Source organism: Bubalus kerabau, chromosome 3 (genome assembly GCF_029407905.1).
Source record: "Bubalus kerabau isolate K-KA32 ecotype Philippines breed swamp buffalo chromosome 3, PCC_UOA_SB_1v2, whole genome shotgun sequence".
In the NCBI taxonomy this organism is placed as follows: Eukaryota; Metazoa; Chordata; class Mammalia; order Artiodactyla; family Bovidae; genus Bubalus; species Bubalus kerabau.
The window spans coordinates 16,378,748-16,398,332 of record NC_073626.1 but is presented as its reverse complement, the minus strand read 5'-3'; the positions used below and the strand labels follow the sequence as shown (position 1 = coordinate 16,398,332).

The 19,585-nt window shown below is 38.4% G+C and overlaps 1 long non-coding RNA gene across 1 annotated transcript in view; it reads left to right on the top strand.

The window, feature by feature from the left end:
* Positions 1-17,570, top strand: part of LOC129645511 (uncharacterized) — a 35,140-nt gene extending 17,570 nt beyond the window's left edge. The window contains exons 2-3 of the long non-coding RNA XR_008711413.1: positions 11,069-11,148; positions 16,570-17,570. This is a non-coding gene — a long non-coding RNA (uncharacterized LOC129645511). The remainder of the gene's footprint in view (positions 1-11,068; positions 11,149-16,569) is intronic.
* The last annotated feature ends 2,015 nt before the right edge of the window (positions 17,571-19,585 follow it).

Sequence of the window (19,585 nt, the reverse complement as noted above, 5' to 3'; positions counted from 1 at the left end):
GAGGGACTGAGCGCTCGGGATGCGTCAGTGCCCTGCTGACAGCCATGCAGCTGGGGCAAAGAAGTGGCAGAACAGCAGCAAAGCTGGAACTAAGCCTGAAACTGGAAAGATCTGCAATGAGATCCATAACCTAACGAGTAAGCTTGTCACAGGTATAGTTGTAGATATATGTGTACGTGCATGCATAAATGCATATGCATTTACATAAAATCTCTCTTTCAGGGAACAGTACTTTCACATACACAGCAGTGTGTGTCCCTTCCTCACGACTCAGTTCTCCCACAGGGGGACACAGGAGAATGTCACACATTCTGTTGCCACATGTGGAAATCGTTCCCAATGAGAATAGGGTGTGATGTGGCAGAGCCCATGTACCCTAGGCATAAAAATGAGTTTTGCACCACAGGATGGGCACTCCAACATTATGAAACTTAGAGCTTACAGAGGACTGTTGGCATACCTGCCATGCTCCTCTTTAGAGAAACCTTTGCTCCAGAATATAAGCAAATGCTCTCTAAGGATTCCATCCTCTCCCCTCTACATTACCACCCTGTAACACAAACAAATATAAACAAATGGGTCTGCAGAGATCAATTATGTGTCTCTCTCCAGATGCCTTTATCTTCATGGCTCTATTCAGTCATCCTTCAACCCAGGTGCCAATGTTTTTTGCTCAAAACCACTAACTTGAGAATATACATAGAATACTGACTCCCACCAGAAAGAAGGAAGACAAGTCCCTCCTCTATAATGTTCTCCAGTGCCTTCTACTGACAAAGCTTATTATCCTGCTTGCTGCAAGGGAGACAGGCTTAAAGCTCCATTATAACAGAGCAGGGGCTTCCCAGGTGGGCTCAGTGGTCAAGAATCTCAGGACACGCAGGTTTGATCTCTGGGTCAGGAAGATCCCTTAGAGAAGGAAATGACAACTGACTCCAGTATTGTTGCCTGGGAAATCCCATGGACACAGGAGCCTGGTGGACTGCAGTTCATGGGGTAGCAAAAGAGTTGGTAATGATTTACCAACTAGACAACAGATCACAGAGCAGGTAAAGAGTGGATCTGGAGCTGAGAGGTAATAAACTGATAACTAAAATAGCTAATAAAGGAATGTTGTAAACTTTATGCCTATAAATCTGACAACTAGATGAAAATGACAAATCCCTTCAAAGACATAAACTACTAAAGCTTACTCAAGAGGATACAGATAATCTAACACTATTTATTAAGAAGTTGCATTTGTAATTTAAAATCTTCCCACCAAAAAATCTCTATGTATAGATGGCTTTTGGGGCTTCCCTGGTGGCTCAGATGGTAAAGAATCTGCCTGCAGTGTGGGAGACCTGGGTTTGATCGCTGGGTTGGGAATATCCCCTGGAGAAGGACATGGCAACCACTCCAGTATTCTTATCTGGAGAATCCCCATGGACAGAGGAGCCTGGTGGGCTACAGTCCATGGGGTGTCAAAGAGTCAGGCACGACTGAGTGACTAAGCACACAGATGGCTTTATTGGTCAATTCTTTCTTTACTAATTTATAACTAACATATAATATTATATTAATGTCTGATATACAACACAGTAGTTATTTTTTATATTTGATATTATCATACATTATGAAATGATCATGATGATAAGCCTAGTTACCACCTGTCATTTCATTGGTCAATTCAATCAAACACTGAAGAAAGAAAGAAATTCTACACAACTTCTAGAAATTTGAAGGTATTATTCTTATCAAGGGCTCAACTCCATGGACTATACAGCCCACGAGGCTCCTCTGTCCATGGTATTTTCAGCCAAGAATACTGGAATAGGTTGCCATTTCCTCCACCAGGGGATATTCCTGACCCAGGGATCGAACCTGCATCCCCTCTGCCTTCTACATTGGCAGCAGGGTTCTTTACCATTTGAGTCACCACCACTAAGTGAAGAGAAGGTAGTACCTCCCAGTTCATTCTGTAATAGCATTACTCTAAATCCCAAATTAGACAAACACAAGAAAAATAACTACAGAGCAGCATCCCTCATGAACACAGGTGCAAAAAAAAAAAAAAAATTCGCAAATCAAATCCAGTGATATATAATTTTAAAAATATAATGCATTATAACCAAATGAGATTTATCCCAGGAATACCAGTCTGGTTTCACACTGAAAATCAGTCAATATCATTCACCATGTAAAGTGACGTGTAAGTCACTCAGTCGTATCCAACTCTTTGCGATCCCATGTAGCCCATCAGGTTCCTCTGTCCGTGGAATTCTCCAGGCAAGAATACTAGAGTGGGTTGCCATTCCCTTCTCCAGGAGATCTTCCAGACCCAGCAATCCAACCCGAGTCTCCTGCATTGCAGGCAGACTCTACCGACTGAACCACCAGGGAAGCTTTAGCTGATTTAAACACACACCCACACACAATTATAAATAGATGGAACAATTTTTTAGCAAAATCCAAATCCATCCCTAAAAAAAAAAAACTTTCAGGAAAGTAGCATTTCTGAAAAGGAAACTTTTTCAACAAGATAATGGACATCTACAAAAATGTACACTTAATATCCTCAGTTCAGTAATATCCTACTTAGTGGTAGAATACTAAGTGCTTTTTCTGTTAAAATCTTGAACAAAGAAATTATGTCTGTTTTTACCACATCTACTCATTATTTTACTGAAGTGCTAAGTCAATGTAATAAGACAAGAAAAACAAAATGAAAATCATCCAGATTGGAAACAAAGAACTTAAAGTGTCAATATTTGCAAATGACACAATCACCCACAAAGAAAACCTTATGAAATCTACTCCCCAAATCTACTAAAACTAAAAATTGAGTGTAACACAGTCATGAGATCCTAGATCAATACTTAAATATTAAGAGTATTTTTATAGCTTAGTAATGAATAATCAGTTGAAATTGAAAGAATATCATTTGCATCAGAGTCAAAAATACAAAATATTAAAGTATAAACATGACAAAATGTGTACTTGGCCTATACAATGAAAACTACAGAACTCTGCAGAGAGAAAATTTAAAAAAACCTAAGTAAATGAAGTGATATACTGTGATCATAAATCAGGAAAGACAATTTAAGATAGCAATTCTCTATAAATCGATTGAGAGATTCAATGCAGTCCCAATAAAAATCTCAGCAGGTTTTCTTGGAGAAATTGACAAGCTATTTCTAAGATTCATATGAAAATTCAAAACACCTAAAATTTTATTAGCTAAATTCAAGACTCATTATAAAACTGCAGCAATCCAGACTGTGTGGTATTAGCAAACAAAGAACTATATCAGTGAAACAAAATAGCTACTTCAAAAATAAACCCACAGGAGCTCCCTGGTAGTCTAATGGCTAGGACTCGGTTCTTTCACTGCCTTGGCCAGAGTTCAATCCCTGGGTGGAAAACTAAGATCTTGCTAGTGGCATGGCCAAATATTAATAAATAAATCAAAATACCCCCAAACATATGTGGGCAATTTACTTTTAACAGTTGCAAGGGGAAGAAAGGGAAGTTTTTCAATAGTGCTAGAAGAATTGGATATACACAATGATAAAAAATGGAAACCTTAAAAAAAAAAAAACTTCTGACCTATCCTTCATACCACATATGAGTTTGTGGAGAAATTACAAAAAGAGACAAGGAAACTTTTGAGGGTGATGTTATGGGTTTTGGTGAGGGCATACACCACATACACATACACACATCAGAACAGCAACTTGTATGCTTAAAATATGTACCATTTGTTGCATATCAATTATACTTCAATAAAGCTGTTTTAAAAAACTAATACATTATCTATTATTATCAATTACTTAAATGTCTTTTTAATACACACATTCACATACACAAGTATATGTTAGATATATTTAACAGACACTTGGATTCATAAAAGAGAACAGCTATTATCACTGTTTGCTGTTTCTAGTCACAAGTTTACATTAAGCACTTTATGAAAGATGAAACACTTCCACATGTGGAAAGACTGTTCCAAACGAAAAAGCACTGTTTTCGTGGAAACCAAGAAGAGATTTTGTGTGCTTGGACTTACTTTCCTTGTTGCTTGGCTTCATTTAGTTGGTGAGAACAACAAATCTGACTGACCACCAAAGAATTCCTATCATCAACAAGAGATGCCCACACAGTTGTTCTTGTTGAGGATCAGCCAGGACCTTGACCCAAGTTTCAGAAATATAAACTCCCATAACTTGATCTCTGCCATAAGGATATGTAAAACAGTAGAATACAGCACACTCTCAACTCTAAGGGATTTTAGATTGCTTCTATATTATAAGTGAAGAAATGGAGGCCAAGAAAGATGAAATTATTTATCCACATCTTGGTAAAGGCAGTTAAATCGAGAATCCCATGTTTGCTGTGATCAAATCCTGTGCTTTTTTCTTAGTATCCAGCACCATCCTCTGAGTATTTCCCTCGTAAAACACCCATTAATCATATTCTTTATAAAAATCATCTTTTTACATTTTGCTTAAATATTTTTGTTTAAGTACAATGAAAAATATTCAGGCAATCTTTTCTTTTGTCAAGCCCATCTGCAAACTCCAGATATGACCTTTTGGAAAAATAGCTATTTAATTTATATACACTGAGGACAATGTCCCCTGATTTTGTTCCTATCTCCTTGTAACTCATTTTTCATTATCTGTGGTGAAGACAATAGTCTCTGTCCTTCATTTGGAATAACTGTTTTGAAATCCTCTTTTAAAACAAAAGTATCAGGTTAAGAGTAGTTTCTGTAACAGTAAACTCTTTAAATACAAGAAAAATATGCAAAATCCCAAGGACCTCTTAATCATATTACTACAATCTAGGTAGAATTAAATTAATTTAATTTCATATTTAAATATTCACTTTTTTCTTTCTGATTTCAAAAGTATTTCCTGTTCATGAAAAAAAACTACAGAAAACAGAGAAAAGCTTTAAAAAGATAAAAACCACCCATAAACTCACCAACCAGGTATAGCCATTATTAGTATTTGGCATTTTTTCAATTTTATAAATAGACATATAACTAAAGATGTTTAATTAACTAAAGAGGTATAGACATAGCTATAAAGACAAAAGCAGTGTCACAAATAAATTTAGTATATTCTCAATTACTGCATTATAAACCTTTCCTCATTACTAAAATTATTTGCAATATTTTTCTTAGGAAATGCTTATTATTCAGTCATTACTACAGTCGAGCAATTTGTAGTATAGCAATAATATGATACTGTACCATACCAGTTACTATATAGTATATAATATACTATATCAAAAGTATAAATTACTATATTATTATTTCTTCTCTCATTACTGGATATAGAAGTAATTTTAAGCTGTTTATATACATGTTAATCTTCATCAGCATTTCCGATTTTTCTCATAGGACATATTTCTGGAAAGTTGACATTAAGTTTAAAAGTTAAAAATTGACCAAATGTAGATGATCATATAAGCTAATTCAAGGTTACATAAAGTTCTTCTTTAAAAAGACTGTGTGCCAAGTGCACTTGGAAAGTAAGAAGGGAATGCATATAAAATGTCTTTTTCCATGCATAAGCATCCAGCAGGAATAGTAGCTATCTAATTTTAAACATTTTGCTTTATTTCCCTTTACAGTAATAGTGGAATAATATTTGCACACAAATTCCCAGTATCTGGACATTATGGTGGATTTGAAACTGAAAAACTGTCACTGCCTAAAAGACTAGTTCCTAGAAGATCTATTTAAGATAAATTTTTAATAAAGGCATAAGCGTATGGTGTCACCATGGTGATAAAAGGAAGCTGGGAATACCATCTGATAGAATATAGGTTGAATTAAAAAATAGGCTGGTGATACAGCAGAAGTTCAGCCAAAGAAAGGATCAGAAGTAAGAGCAGAGGGTTTCTCTAATGAAGGAAAAATAAAGAATTACTGAAGTATTAGTTTTCGATTAAATCATGTGAGTGCCACATTTAGTTTTCTTTCTCTGCTTGTGTCTACTCATCAAACCCTTGGGCTACAGAATCAGTCCATAGTACCCCGTCCTAGCAATCAGTGGGCAGATCTCAAAAACAAGAGACAAAACGGTCCTTTCCAAGAACGCTTCTTACAGGGTACCACAGGGCTTTATTGTTGCTGGACGCTAATTCTCTCAGGGCAAGGGGAGGGAAGGGTGAGCGGATGCTTCACCTCAAGCTGTTGGCAACAACCAGACATTCTCAAGGTATAATGAGAACGCTGCCTGAGAAGATAGAACAAAAGGGGCTTTAAAAAAAAACAAAACGATTCTTTCCCCCTGTTATTCCTGGGGCTGAGTATCTGCATGGATGCTGTTTAGGCATAATAAGCTGGAGAAAATATTCATTCTTGTTTTTGCTCTCCTTAGATGAGAAGGTAGAAGAAAAGGGTGGAAAGAACACGGACCCCCCCCCCCCACTCTGTAGAAATTAGACATCAGGACAAAGGCACTTAATTTCCCTCTTAGCTTCATCAGTCAAACAAGGTTAATGCCTCACAGAGTTGTTGGGAGGATTAAAGACCCTGATAGAGCACTTAGCACATAATAAACACTAGGATGAATTTCAGTATTTATTATTATTGGTGTTATTTATGGATTAGCTTGGGAGATGCAAACATTTCCTAAGTATCATTAATCTGCATTCATATGGTACGAAGTGGGCCAAAACAGAAAACAACACGATAATTATTGGGAGAAAAGAAAGATTTTTAGGTTTGTCAGTGCCCTTTGATTGTCCTTAAATATTTCAATGAACCGTGTTCTAAATATACCTGCCAGTATATACATCAACTTGCAGGATGAGAATTCCACTGAGATTACATTTCCACTCCTGAAATTGTGCTACCTTAGCTTAAGAGATAAATAAGGCCAGACTTTTGTTCAAGATGATACCAGCACTTCCCACACATTAACGTTCATATGATATCACCTAAGGATCTTATTAAAACACAGATTTCTATTCAGTGGGTTTGGGGTGGGTCTTGAATTTCTGCATCTCTAACAAGCTTACAGGGAAGGCTGATGCACTAGCCTATACCACACACTGGGGCAAGGGAATAAACCAGTAGTTCTCAACAGGGGGTGATTTTGTATACTCCCATGGAGTACTTGGCAACACCCAGAGACACGTTTGTTTATCACAAATGAGGAGAGACATCCAGAGGGTAAAGGCCAGGAAGGCTGCTAAACATTCCACAATGTACAGGGCAGCCCTCGTCCTAAAGAATTGTTGGGCTCAAAATTCAGTAATACCCAAATATCAATGGAGCCCTGGACTAAACAAATCTTCACCACTTACTGTAAACCATTTGTTGTTGCTGTTTAGCCATTAAGTCATATCTGACTCTTTACCATCTGAGCAACCAGGGTAGCCCTTTTTTATTCATACCTAGATTCAGAAGTCAAAAAGAAGGAAATTGGGGGACTAGAAATATTAAAAGTGTGTTCATGCATCAATAACAACAACAATGAAAACCATATAGCCTACAATGGGTCACCCCAACAGCATACCCTTCACAGTTAAAAGAGTTATACTTCTGGCATGGAGACTGATAGTTTTGAAGCCACAGATCCTGGACATGAATGGGGAGTGGTCATGAGGTCCATGAATCTGTCTGCCCTGAATAGACACAGGTAGCGGCCTGGAGATAGCAAGTGATTGAAAGGGTGGAGCCTATATTCCCACTACCTGCAGAGACAAAGGCCAAACCCCATCCTGTAAAAATGGCTCTACAATCTAGGCATGAGCATACTGCTTCAAACTGCCCTTTTCTAAACTAATATTTTCCTCTACTGGCATCTGACAAACTATTGTTTGACAAACAAAGTTTTGATTGATTAGGATGGAATCCATCAACATGCTTATGAGTGGACATTTAAAATTTTTTCTTCTAGGTTCATCAAACAGTTTATTTGTATAAGTTGCCTTCAGGATTGCACAAAGATACTTTCATTAGCAGAACTATAATCAACACCAGCTGTATTCAGAATTTAATTGACCCACTTGGCCAATCATCATGTAACAAAATAATTTCTCTTAGAGCAAGAGAAAGATAAAAGACAGAGGTTGGAGTTTAAATAGAAGACAATTCAAAATTATAGAGAAGGTTTATCATTTCTCAATGGTATATCCAAGGTTTCTTGGAAAGAAAATGAGCTAGTCTTCTAAACGCAAAATGAAACTCATGAAAGCCTTCAGGCCACCATACATTGGAGAACACTTATCTGATATCATGGTACTTATGGGTCATTCAAACATGACAGTCCAAAAACTGGATAACAAGCTCCCTGTCTCAGTCTCCCCATCAGGAATATAAGGTATTTTCCTAGTGTTTGATGGCTGGTGGAATTAGAGGAATAAATGCCATCACTGGCTCGATGGACATGTGTTTGAGCAAGATCTGGGAGTTGGTGATGGGCAGGGAAGCCTGGCATGCTGCAGTCCATGGGGTCAGAAAGAGTCAGACACGACTGAGTGACTGAACTGAACTGAACTAAGAGGAATAAAAATGAACTAGTCCACACACAACCTAGGAGATGGTGGACACCAATCAACTGTCAACCTTTTGGAGGCAGCTATACTTTTTTTCTTTTTTTTAACTTAAGATCAAAATATCTTTTAAATAGCTTCAAACAAAGGAGAATATCAATGGAGTTCAGAAAGCAGGAAACTAATCTTATTTGTCTGTATATGTGTGTGTGTGTGCTGAATCCAAAATTTGAAGACTTTATCGATATAGATTAACTTCAATAAGGTCTAGAAAACACGAAAATATTATCTCTCACATTTGCTCTGACCTTTCTCCAATTTCCAAGTCAGTTAATCAGTGTTAATAAGCACATATTCTGTTGCATAATAGGATCAGGTCTGTAAGCAAATGTTATGTTGGGAAAAGGCCTGAATTCCTTTTAAATGACACAGAATGCAGGTCCTGGGAGTGAATCATCTGTGATGATTTTTTTTAATCTACTGAAAGGGAGTGAAAAGGCCTCGGAGAAACTGTGTTGTCTTTACTCTGCCCTGTGTTGTGTAAGGAGGATGCAGAAACAGGCTTATTTTAACATGTTTTATGAGCTTACTCCTATCGGCCAATAACAGCTATGGGGGGTCTTCTGTGAAATTTATCCAAACCTCACAACAGAGGAAATGAAGAGATCTCCACACTGTTAAATGTGCCTCTCTTCTCACATGACACTGACACAGCCTTGAAGAACTGGTCAAATTTAAGCCCAGTCACAGAATTTGGGGACTGTGAAGACCCTCCTCCCCCAGTGGAGGCAGAAACACTTCTCCAAAGAAGGAGACTCTCTCAACTCGTTATTAAATCTGTTTGTCCATCAACCCATCCGTACCTGGCTCTCCTGTAATTAAACCGAATGACTTGGGACTCAGTCTAAGGCTATCGACAAATGCTAAATGAATTCCATACATGGTCTTGGTAGGAGAATGTGGATCTTTTAAAAAGAACAATTATCATGAGGTGGCCTCACCATATATACAAGCTCAGAGTGAAAGCAGGTTCAGAGCTGTGTGTCAACACCAACCATTGTTCCTATTAGGGTCCAATTTTCACGATATTTTTTAAGAACGGTAGAATAAGGTTAGTTGGAACATGCAACTCTAATCCCTTTCAGTGCTTATCACTCTGCAAACATTCAATAGCCACCCCTTAATACCATTACCTCTGGGACAACATTTGAGGAGGCCTGTGCAATCTAACAACAAGAGACCGGAGAGAAAGGCTGTGGTTTAAAAGCCTGGTTAAAGATTAACACAAACAGTAATAAGAAGGTTCTTAGGAAAGAATCAGGACATCTGCAGCTGAATCCCGCTACCTGCTGAGGGTTGCTTAGCAACCGGGCCTACCACTGCCCCAAGGGTGTTTTACTTTACAATTAGGATTTTTGAAGGGGAAGAGGGGGAAAGGGGGGGAGGTGATTCCTAGTGAAACTGATGGAGAGCCATATATATAGATACGTGGTGTTGTATTATTTTTTTTAATAGGGAAATGGTGTCACTCAGTCCTTTCAAAGGTAGAACACACTATAAAAGCAGATTTTTTTTTGTATGTAACTGACAAAAATCTAGCAATAACATGGAGTTTTAAAAGTGACATTTTGACTCTAAGGGAGGAATTATTTGCAATTTGTTTTGAAAAGAAGCTTAGTTCATGTCAGATGTGAACCTCCAGACAATCATTAGTTTAAACTGCCTGCTATGTGTTTAAAAATTTCAGTCAATTTAGAGCTGATCTGAATTGCAAATGTGATGGTAATAAGCCATTAGGGAGCTGCATATCTTTTTTTTTTTTTTTTTTGCACTTACAACCCTCTACTTTAAGGAGCTCCAACTACATTGAAATATGAAAATATCATTTTAATCATGTGCACTGTCGACAAACACAGAAACGTCAGATACTCAGGATGGGATAGTGGCTTCAGAGGCTAAAAGAATAAGAAGCTGTGACAAGAATGAAAAAAAAAACACATATAACCTTTACTTTAAATGATATACAGTAGTAAATTTTTCCAAAAACAAATATTCAGTTATGTTTGTAATGTAACACGAATCTCCAAGCCCAACATCTGGATAAAATTTATTTTCGTTGGATTTTGGAATTAAGAGAAAGTTAGTCCAAACCCTTTATGAGGTCACTTGGGAAATCAAGAAAACAGCTTCTATGGTCAGGTTTCAGCTCGCAGTACAAATAACGAGGTTTTAAGGGTGCTTATCGGAAAAAAAAATAAAAACTCTTCTTTAAAATAGCATATTTTGATTTTCTAAAATAGTATATGTTTCAATAATCTCAAAACCATCAATGCCAACAGGTATTTTATTGTCTCAGAGGTGTTTCAGTTCAGAAGCTCTGGCATAAGCATAAATACTGGTGATGCAAAATCCCATCAATGTTTAGATTTATCCATGGTCAGTGACATGTATATTTAATTGAACAGAGGACAATGGAATTGGGAAAATAAAAGTGAGCTTCCCATATTTTCAGTTGAGTCAGATACATTTTCTTGGTTCTTAGATACTTATTTCTAAAACCATTTGATTTCAGAGTTAAGCTAACCATTGCATGGGAAATGCCTACTGATCAACTGGCCACATCAAATCATTCAGCAAGCGCTGCCAGCCTCGGTACAACATCCATCTCTTCTCCTTTGAATTCACTAAGGTTTGGCCCTTGGCTTTGTTTCAGCTGTATGAATAGGACCCCAGAAATCCCAGCTCTGCCACTTGCCAGAATCTTTGGGAAACAGGGAAACTTATGAGTAATACATTCATGACATGTTTTCTCTCAACAAATTAAATATTTGCTAAGATAAAGTGTAACATCATCGGTAAATATAGCACAATATGATAGAATTGGAGTCCCAGGGGGAAATCTTAGTTAGATTTTAACTCCAAGGGGGCTTAGTCACCCACAAGGTCAGGGCTCTGGCCAATCTCAATGTTTGTTTATAACCTTGAGAATGAAAGATAAGGGCATGAACTCTGTGATGTCAGTTATATTGGGGAAAGGGAACCTCCCAAGTGTCAGCTTTCCTGCTATGTCTGGACTCCAAAATAAATTAATTAAATAATTTTTTAAAAAGGAAAAAAAATCTCAGAAAAATAACAGCCCTTCTTTATCACACTGCATCGCTTGGCTTGATTTTCAAGTATGTCTCTCCAAACCATCATGATAATGGGGAGAGGCTCCAGCTATGTCTAAGCCAGAAATGCAGAGCATAAACGGAGTCAGTCATGCATAAGAATGGGGAAGGTGAACCCGGGTATGAGAAAGGGCCTTTTCTTCCACCTCATGCATCTTGCCTTCCTTTATCCAGCTATGCACCACTCAACAAATATTTACTGAGCCTCCTTTGTGTGTGTGGAGTTGTGCTGGGCACTGTGGAGAGGCTAGGATGTTTTAAGACGATGGATTCTGCACACCTGGAATTTACTAAGAGAAACAGAGCCTTTGCATGAATAAATACCATAAAAGATGGAGGTGAAAAGTATCAGAAGAGGCACATATAAGGCACTGGAGCTTGGCACAGGCAGGTTAATTTACTGGCAGTGTAAGAACTGAATCTGTGGACTCAGAAAGATTCAAGGCTCCACTGTTTTCTGGACTTAAAGAAACTAAGCGACATGCACACCTTCCTAAGTCTGGCTTCCCCATCAGAAAAATAAGGACTGCTCAACAAACTTCACAAGTTTCCATCATCAGCATTCTGTCTTCTCCAAAAGCTGTTTTAAATCTTCTCAACTCCTGCAATCTCTAGCTTACTAGTCTTTCACTCCCTCGCAGTAGATGACCTCAATTCCCATCCTGGGAAGAAAATGGAATCTGTCTGTTGGAAACCCACTCAGCTTCCTGCCACCAGCCTACACTCCTGACAATTGCCAACCCCATCATACTCCTCCTCTCTCCTCCCATAGAATCATAATAATCTTGTGTACTGTGAAAGGCTGAAGAATCCCTCCTGCTCTAGATCTTATCAACCTTACCTCCTCTCAGAAACTTTATTGATTACTTTCCTATTCCTGTGCTTCAACTTCAAAAGCTCTTCTGCCTAATGCTCATCATTTTTATAATCCTCTAAGTCTCTAATATCTTGAGAAAAACAGAAATAAAAACCGTCCTCAATACCCCTCAGTGACCTCTTTTTCTGTAGATTGCATGCTCTCTGCTCTGTCTTCTATGGTTGCCCCTGAAGTGAAGTCGCTCAGTCGTGTCCGACTCTTTGCGACCCCATGGACCGTAGCCTACCAGGCTTCTCAGTCTATGGGATTTTCCAGGCAAGAGTACTGGAGTGGGGTGCCATAGACACAAGCAATTATTTAAATTAATTAAGACTAAATAAAAATTTAAAAACTCAGTTCCTCAGTGGCACCAGCCACATCTCAAATGGCATTATCACCACTGTAGAGGACAGTGCAGATCTAGACCTGTCCACAATCACGTGAGTTCTACTGCTAGATTTCTGTGTTCTTTCTCTTTCTCCTTCTCCTTCTGCAAGCCTTCTCCGTGCTGACATGACATTCCTACCCCTTTTCACTTCTCAACTCACAGCATTCTGACAATTCCACTTCCAGATATAAAATGGAACTAATTGAAAACAGGGCCTCACATCTTGAAAATACTGCTGTCCAGAGCAGTATTGTTCACAATAGCCAAAATATGAGAGCAACCTGAGTGTCCATCAACAGATAAATGAACTAGATGTGGCATAGACATGCAATGGAATCTTGTTCAACCTAAAAGAGAGAGAAATTCAGTACATGCTGCAAATAGATGGACCTTGAGGACATTATACCAAATAAAATCAGGCAATCCTCAAAGGACAGACACTGTATGATTCTACTTAGATGAGCTAGCTAAAGTGGCTAATTCAAATTCATTGAGAGATAAAGTACAGCTGTAGTTTCCAAGGGCTGGGGGACAGGGGGAATGAGGTATTATTATAAATGGTACAAAGTTTCAGTTTTGCAAGAGGAAAAGAGTTCTGGAGATAAATGGCATTGCTGGCTGCACAGCAGTGTCAATATATTTAATACAACTGAACTACTTAAAAATAAAGTGGTAGCTTTTATGTCATGTATACTATGCCACTATACGTATGTGTATATATATACACACACAACTATATATATATAGAAAGAGAGAGAAAACACAGTTCTTAGTGGGTGTCTGGCACTGGACTAAGTATTTTGCATGAGTTGCTTCACATAATCTTTACAAAACCCGTAGACAGACTACTAACATCACTATTTTACAGATGTGTAATCTGAAGCTTTGAGTGACGTTTTCCACTAAATAAGTTTTTTCTCTATTCCCCAGCCTTCAATGGGCACAGAAGCAACTTTGCTTCCTATTCTTAGATTTGGCCTTGGCCTGAAGTATCGCTTTATACATCAACACAATCTCATTATCTTCCATGTTTTGAAAACAAAAACCATTAAACATTTGTGTCAGTTATCTTCCAGTACAAGTAGGAAGTTGGACTAATGAACTCTCAGTTCAGTTCAGTCACTCAGTCGTGTCCAACTCTTTGCAACCCCATGGCTACACCACGCCAGGGCTCCCTGTCCATCACTAACTCCCGGAATTTACTCAAACTCATGTCCATTGAGTCAGTGATGCCATCCAACCATCTCATCCTCTGTCATCCCCTTCTCCTGCCTTCAATCTTTCTCAGCATCAGGGTCTTTTCCAGCAAGTCAGTTCTTGGTATCAGGTGGCCAAAGTGTTGGAGTTTCAGCTTCAGCATCAGTCCTTCCAATGAATATTCAGGACTGATTTCCTTTAGGATGGACTGGTTGGATCTCCTTGCAGTCCAAGGGACTCTCAAGAGTCTTCTCCAACACCACAGTTCAAAAGCATCAATTCTTCGGTGCTCAGCTTTCTTTGTAGTCTAACTCTCACATCTCAGTGCTGACCTTTTCCAAATCTCTAATTCTATTATACAAACACATTAAGATGAGAGGCCTCATCAGAGAGACTGAGAAAGAGATTGAGCATAATTCAGAGAGACAATCAGTTTCCTTGTAACTTCGATGTCTTACTACAGCTTAATAGGTCTTGCCTTAAGAGTGGAGCCTCTTAAATATGACTTTTCACATAACATGCTCCTGACAGTATTTATTATAAATGATCATCTATGAGTTATGAAGGATAAAGTCATGTGAATGGAATCTAAACGTCAAACAACAAGTCTCTCAGAAGCAACTGAACCTCATCCAACTGTAGCGTAACTTTGGGAATGAGCTAATGAGTAAGAGAAAATACTGGAGAAAATGCTTTGGTTGAGCTAGTGATTTAATCTCTGAGAAGCACCACCAGAAATGTAAATGGAGGAAAGAAGAAAAAAAATTAAAATGGCCACAGTATTAAGAAATCTCCATGGTCATTCTCACAGTAGGTGAGTTGTACATGTTACCCTGAACTTTAAATCAGATGAATTCTGAAGGCTTGGAAGCAGATATATTTCTTCAATGAATGCTTCGTGCCTCCTCAGTCTTGGCAAACTTAGGTTTGTGAGAGCTCAGATGCGTGGAACTCCTGTCACAGTTTCCAGGGTAGGTAAAAGTCAATCATCTTAATCTTAATTCTGAGGCCACAGTGTGTTCGAGTTGGAAATCTACTCCATATGTTCATGATATTATTTTACAGAAGTTCTTAAAAGGTTTCTTCATGAAAATTCTGAGATTTCCAAATTTTCTTGGCCTCTTAGGTTTGGTTTGTTTTAACCATTAAATTAGAATATCATTAGTAAAAAACAAACAAAATAAATCCAGTGACTCTTCAGTTCAGTTCAGTTCAGTCGCTCAGTCGTGTCCACCTCTTTGCGACCCTGTGAATTGTAGCACGCCAGGCCTCCCTGTCCATCACCATCTCCCGGAGTTCACTCAGACTCATGTCCATCGAGTCGGTGATGCCATCCAGCCATCTCATCCTCTGTCGTCCCCTTCTCCTCCTGCCCCCTATCCCTCCCAGCATCAGAGTCTTTTCCAATGAGTCAACTCTTTGCATGAGGTGGCCAAAGTACCCAGTGACTCTTACTAACAGTCTTATATATTCCAGGCACTTTCACATGCATTATCTCATTTAAATTCTCACAACCAGCCAGCAGATTGGATGGCACTGTCCCCATTTTTTCAAACATTGAGGTACAGATGGATACATGACTTTCTCAAATGTGTCCAGCTGTCATATGACCTCAGCTGAGTACATCAGACTCCAAAACTCATTTCCTTTTACAGCATCACACTCTTTCTAAACCTTGTTTCTTTTTACAGCTATGAACTGATAGATTTTTTTGTGCAAAATATGGAATATGCCCTTGTTTGGAAGGAAATGAAGCCAAGAAATGTATTTTCTGCTACCTAGCCAATGTCCCAGCTGACCTTGCCAGCCACAGTGATATCATTATTTTCCTCCATAGAAAGGGTTCTTTATGTGGGTCCTGTAAAACCGTAACCTAGTCATTCCGAAAAAAATCAAGCAACTTGAATTCATATCCCTGTAAGGTTTTTTTGTGTTTTTTTTTTTTTTTTTTAATGCTCATTACTTATGTCTGTTTCTCTTTCAGCTGAACTTGTCAAAAGCTGTTTTTCCGAGTATTCAAAATGTTGCCACCGATTTAGTCCTTTGGAGAATATAAAATTTGAACAGCTTCTATGGAACTAGAAAGTGCTCATTTTGATAACATTTGGAAGTTTTAAAAGTAAAATGGAAAAATAATGCAAAATGATCAAAAAGGCAAATGCTAAGATGATTAGCCCTAACCTAACAGCTGTATCCTCACTGAACTTTCTCTTTTCTCTTAAGAAAATGCAAATTTGACTCACTCTTGGAAGACAATAACAAAAGCAGTTTTAAACATCTATATAACATAGTTTTACCAATGAGTTCTCAAGTAGAATTAAAAACAGTGACAATGGAAGCCCTAAAAAGCAAACAATTATGTTTATGTTTCTGTTCTATGCCAAGTATTCTGTCGGCTGTTTTCATGTAGCATCTCTTTCTCAATATAACTTAATGAAATGGATTTTGTTCTCATTTTACAGATGAAGCACTGGAGGCCTTAACAAGGTCATACGTCTTGCCCAAGGTCACACAAAAAGTAAATGGGAAACCGAGAATCAGAATGAAGCTCTAACTCCAAAATGTATCTCTTTTTCGTTTTATTAAACTGCTGCCTTTAATTTTAAAATACGTGTGGAAGTAGTCATTTAACTCTATTTCCATCTCCTAGTAACTATTGTGGGGAATTCTTACAGAGTAATTCATACAGCTGTAGAACTTGCCAAGCAAATACATTTTTAATGACAATGACCAAAGCATACTCATGCAGCCATTTTAAACAGGTGAGGTGATCATTATATTTCTCCTCTGTTTAAACAAAGTTTCCATTCATTTAAGAAATATAGCATGGCAGGATGCATGTTAGGAAGAGATAAGACATGCCGCTGAGCCAACATCCGATGGGGTGAAGGCAGAGACCCATGATGTGAGGGGAAAGACAGTGATGTAAAATGTATTTTATCTCAAAGAAGCACATGCCTTGAGGTCCTTTCATGGAAAGTATTAAAGTTCAAGGAAAAAAAAAAAAACTACAGTTTTTCCCTTATTTTCCTCATCCAACTGAAATGATTTATCTTACTAGTTTTCACCATAAATAGAAAATGTTAATAAAGTAACTGCACAAGTAACTATTCTATACTATATAGTAAGATATTTTCTATTTAATCACAATGATGGCATTAATATTGAAATAACATTAAATAGGTCATTGGAATCAGTTATCATTTGAGGAACATACACAGACCTACTTCATGATTTTTGCATTTTTCCTTTTGTAAGAAAGAAGCATCAGTTGAAAAATCAGAAGGACATAAACAAAACTGACCATGCTAAGGCAACAGGCATCCAGCGTCTTTGTGAAAATGCTCAGGCTCACTCTCCTGGCACAGCTCTCTCTTCTGTCCATTTGGAATCTCCAGTTCTACCATCCCTTGGGTGTTCCTTCCCCCAGAGATGCCACTAATCTGACTTGATGTGGAAAAACCCACCCAGAGCCATCATCACCTGGTAATGCAAACAGGGGCGTGGGGGGTGAATTTCTTGTTCCTCCTACTTCTTGATTCTCTCATTCCCTCAGAATGTGCTGTCTCCAGGAAGCACTCAGATCTTCTATGTTAGTAAAATTCTACCCAGAACTCCCATCATTATCCCGGTTTGCCACACTGGTCTGCAACTAAGAGAAGATCAACCCAAGCTGGTCTCCCTCCACCATGAAGAATCAAACCTAATGCTCTTTTCCAGTGAATCAGTGCTCTTCCCCTTGTCCACCCCAAGCATGGGAAGATTTGTTAGTTCTTCCTACTCATCCATCTTCTCCCATCAGACAGCTCTGGCTGCATTGAAAGTAGTTCTTCTGTTCAGTTACATGTTGGTCACTCCACGCACCATGATGTACAGCACATGGCTTGGGCTGCCCCAGCTCCTCCCAGCAGAGCTGTGTTACAAAGCATCGCTTTAAAACCTGTCAGCGAGCAATACTCCAGGCGACTACAGGAAACTCCTATCATTTGATGTAATGGGGATGTTTTCTAAGTGTCAATGCTGCAACTGCTTGGAAAACTCAGGACTCATGTCTCTGACACATGGCAGCCTGGGACTGTGACATGACCATCTTCTTCTTGGCCTGGACTTTGGTCTAAGATTTATGTGTTATGCTCTATCCAATATCCCATGGAACACGTTAAATCCCTTTATGTGGGTTCAATTTGAAGCACTGTCTTCACATGAACTTAATTTGAAACAATGCCAAATCACATTTATTTCTCCAAATATGCTTCTAATATCATGTGTAAACTTAGAGCATGAAAATCTCCCACACAGCCAAGATGACTCTTGGAGGGAAAAAAATAAAAAATGTTGAAAGACATTTACTAACATATACTAGTTTTGACACCAAGGAGATCAAACCAGTCAATCTTAAAGGAAAGCAACCCCGGATACTCATTGGAAGCACTGATGCTGAAGCTGAAGTTCCAGTATTTTGGTCATCTGATGTGAACAGCCGACTCATTGGAAAAGTCCCTGATAGGGAAAGATTGAGGGCAGAAGGAGAAGAAGGCATCAGAGGATGAGATGGCTGGATGGCTTCACCAATGCAATGGACATGAACTTGGGCAAACTTGGGGAGATGGTAAGGGACAGAGAGGCCTGGTGTACTGCAGTCCATGAGGTCGCAAAGAGTTAGATACAACTGGGCAACTGAACAACAACAAGTAGATTTTAACATATACTAGAATTCTACCAACCTATACTAGTGTTTCTCAGCACTGAATGTGTATCAGAGTCAACTATGGGGCTTTTAAAACATTACAATTGCCTTGGCCCCAGGTTGCCTATGCCCTCTTTCAATAGATCAAGTTATTCAAGAATTTTTCATGGTTCTGCTGCAATAATATTATAAGACTAACTCTGAGAGTTTAATAGGAATATGGATAATTAAAAATAACCTTGAACATCTCTACTGTTTGAGAAATGAAAGGGGAATAATCTTAAATGCTATAGTAGCTAAGAAATAGGTCCACATTCTCATCAGCGTCTGCTTTTCCCGTTGGGGCCCAGTCTAAGAATTCTAGCTGGTAAATGGGTAAGCAGGAAAAACACCCATGCAAATGATAAAAAGACTGCTATTAAGACAGCGACCCTTATCCTAAACCTTTTTGTGACACTTTAACAATCTGCCTTTTTTATAAAATTGCTGATTCTCTATAGATCATTGCCTAAGTTATGCTGGACTCCTTCAGGCTGCAAGAATCAGAAATCTGCTCAATCTATTTCAAATAATGGATACATTGTAAAGTTCTATGGGGTGGAAAGAACCTCCAAAACTATTAGCACAATGTACACCAAAGCGGGAAACAGAATGCTATTCATAACTGTTTAGGATAAAACAGATGGCACCTTGACAGCAACTTCAGAATTCATCTCCTTAGAAAAGATGGAACGGTGGTCTAATCAGGAAAAGAGAAATTATGCTAGGTACTTCAAGTAGAAAGAATTTAA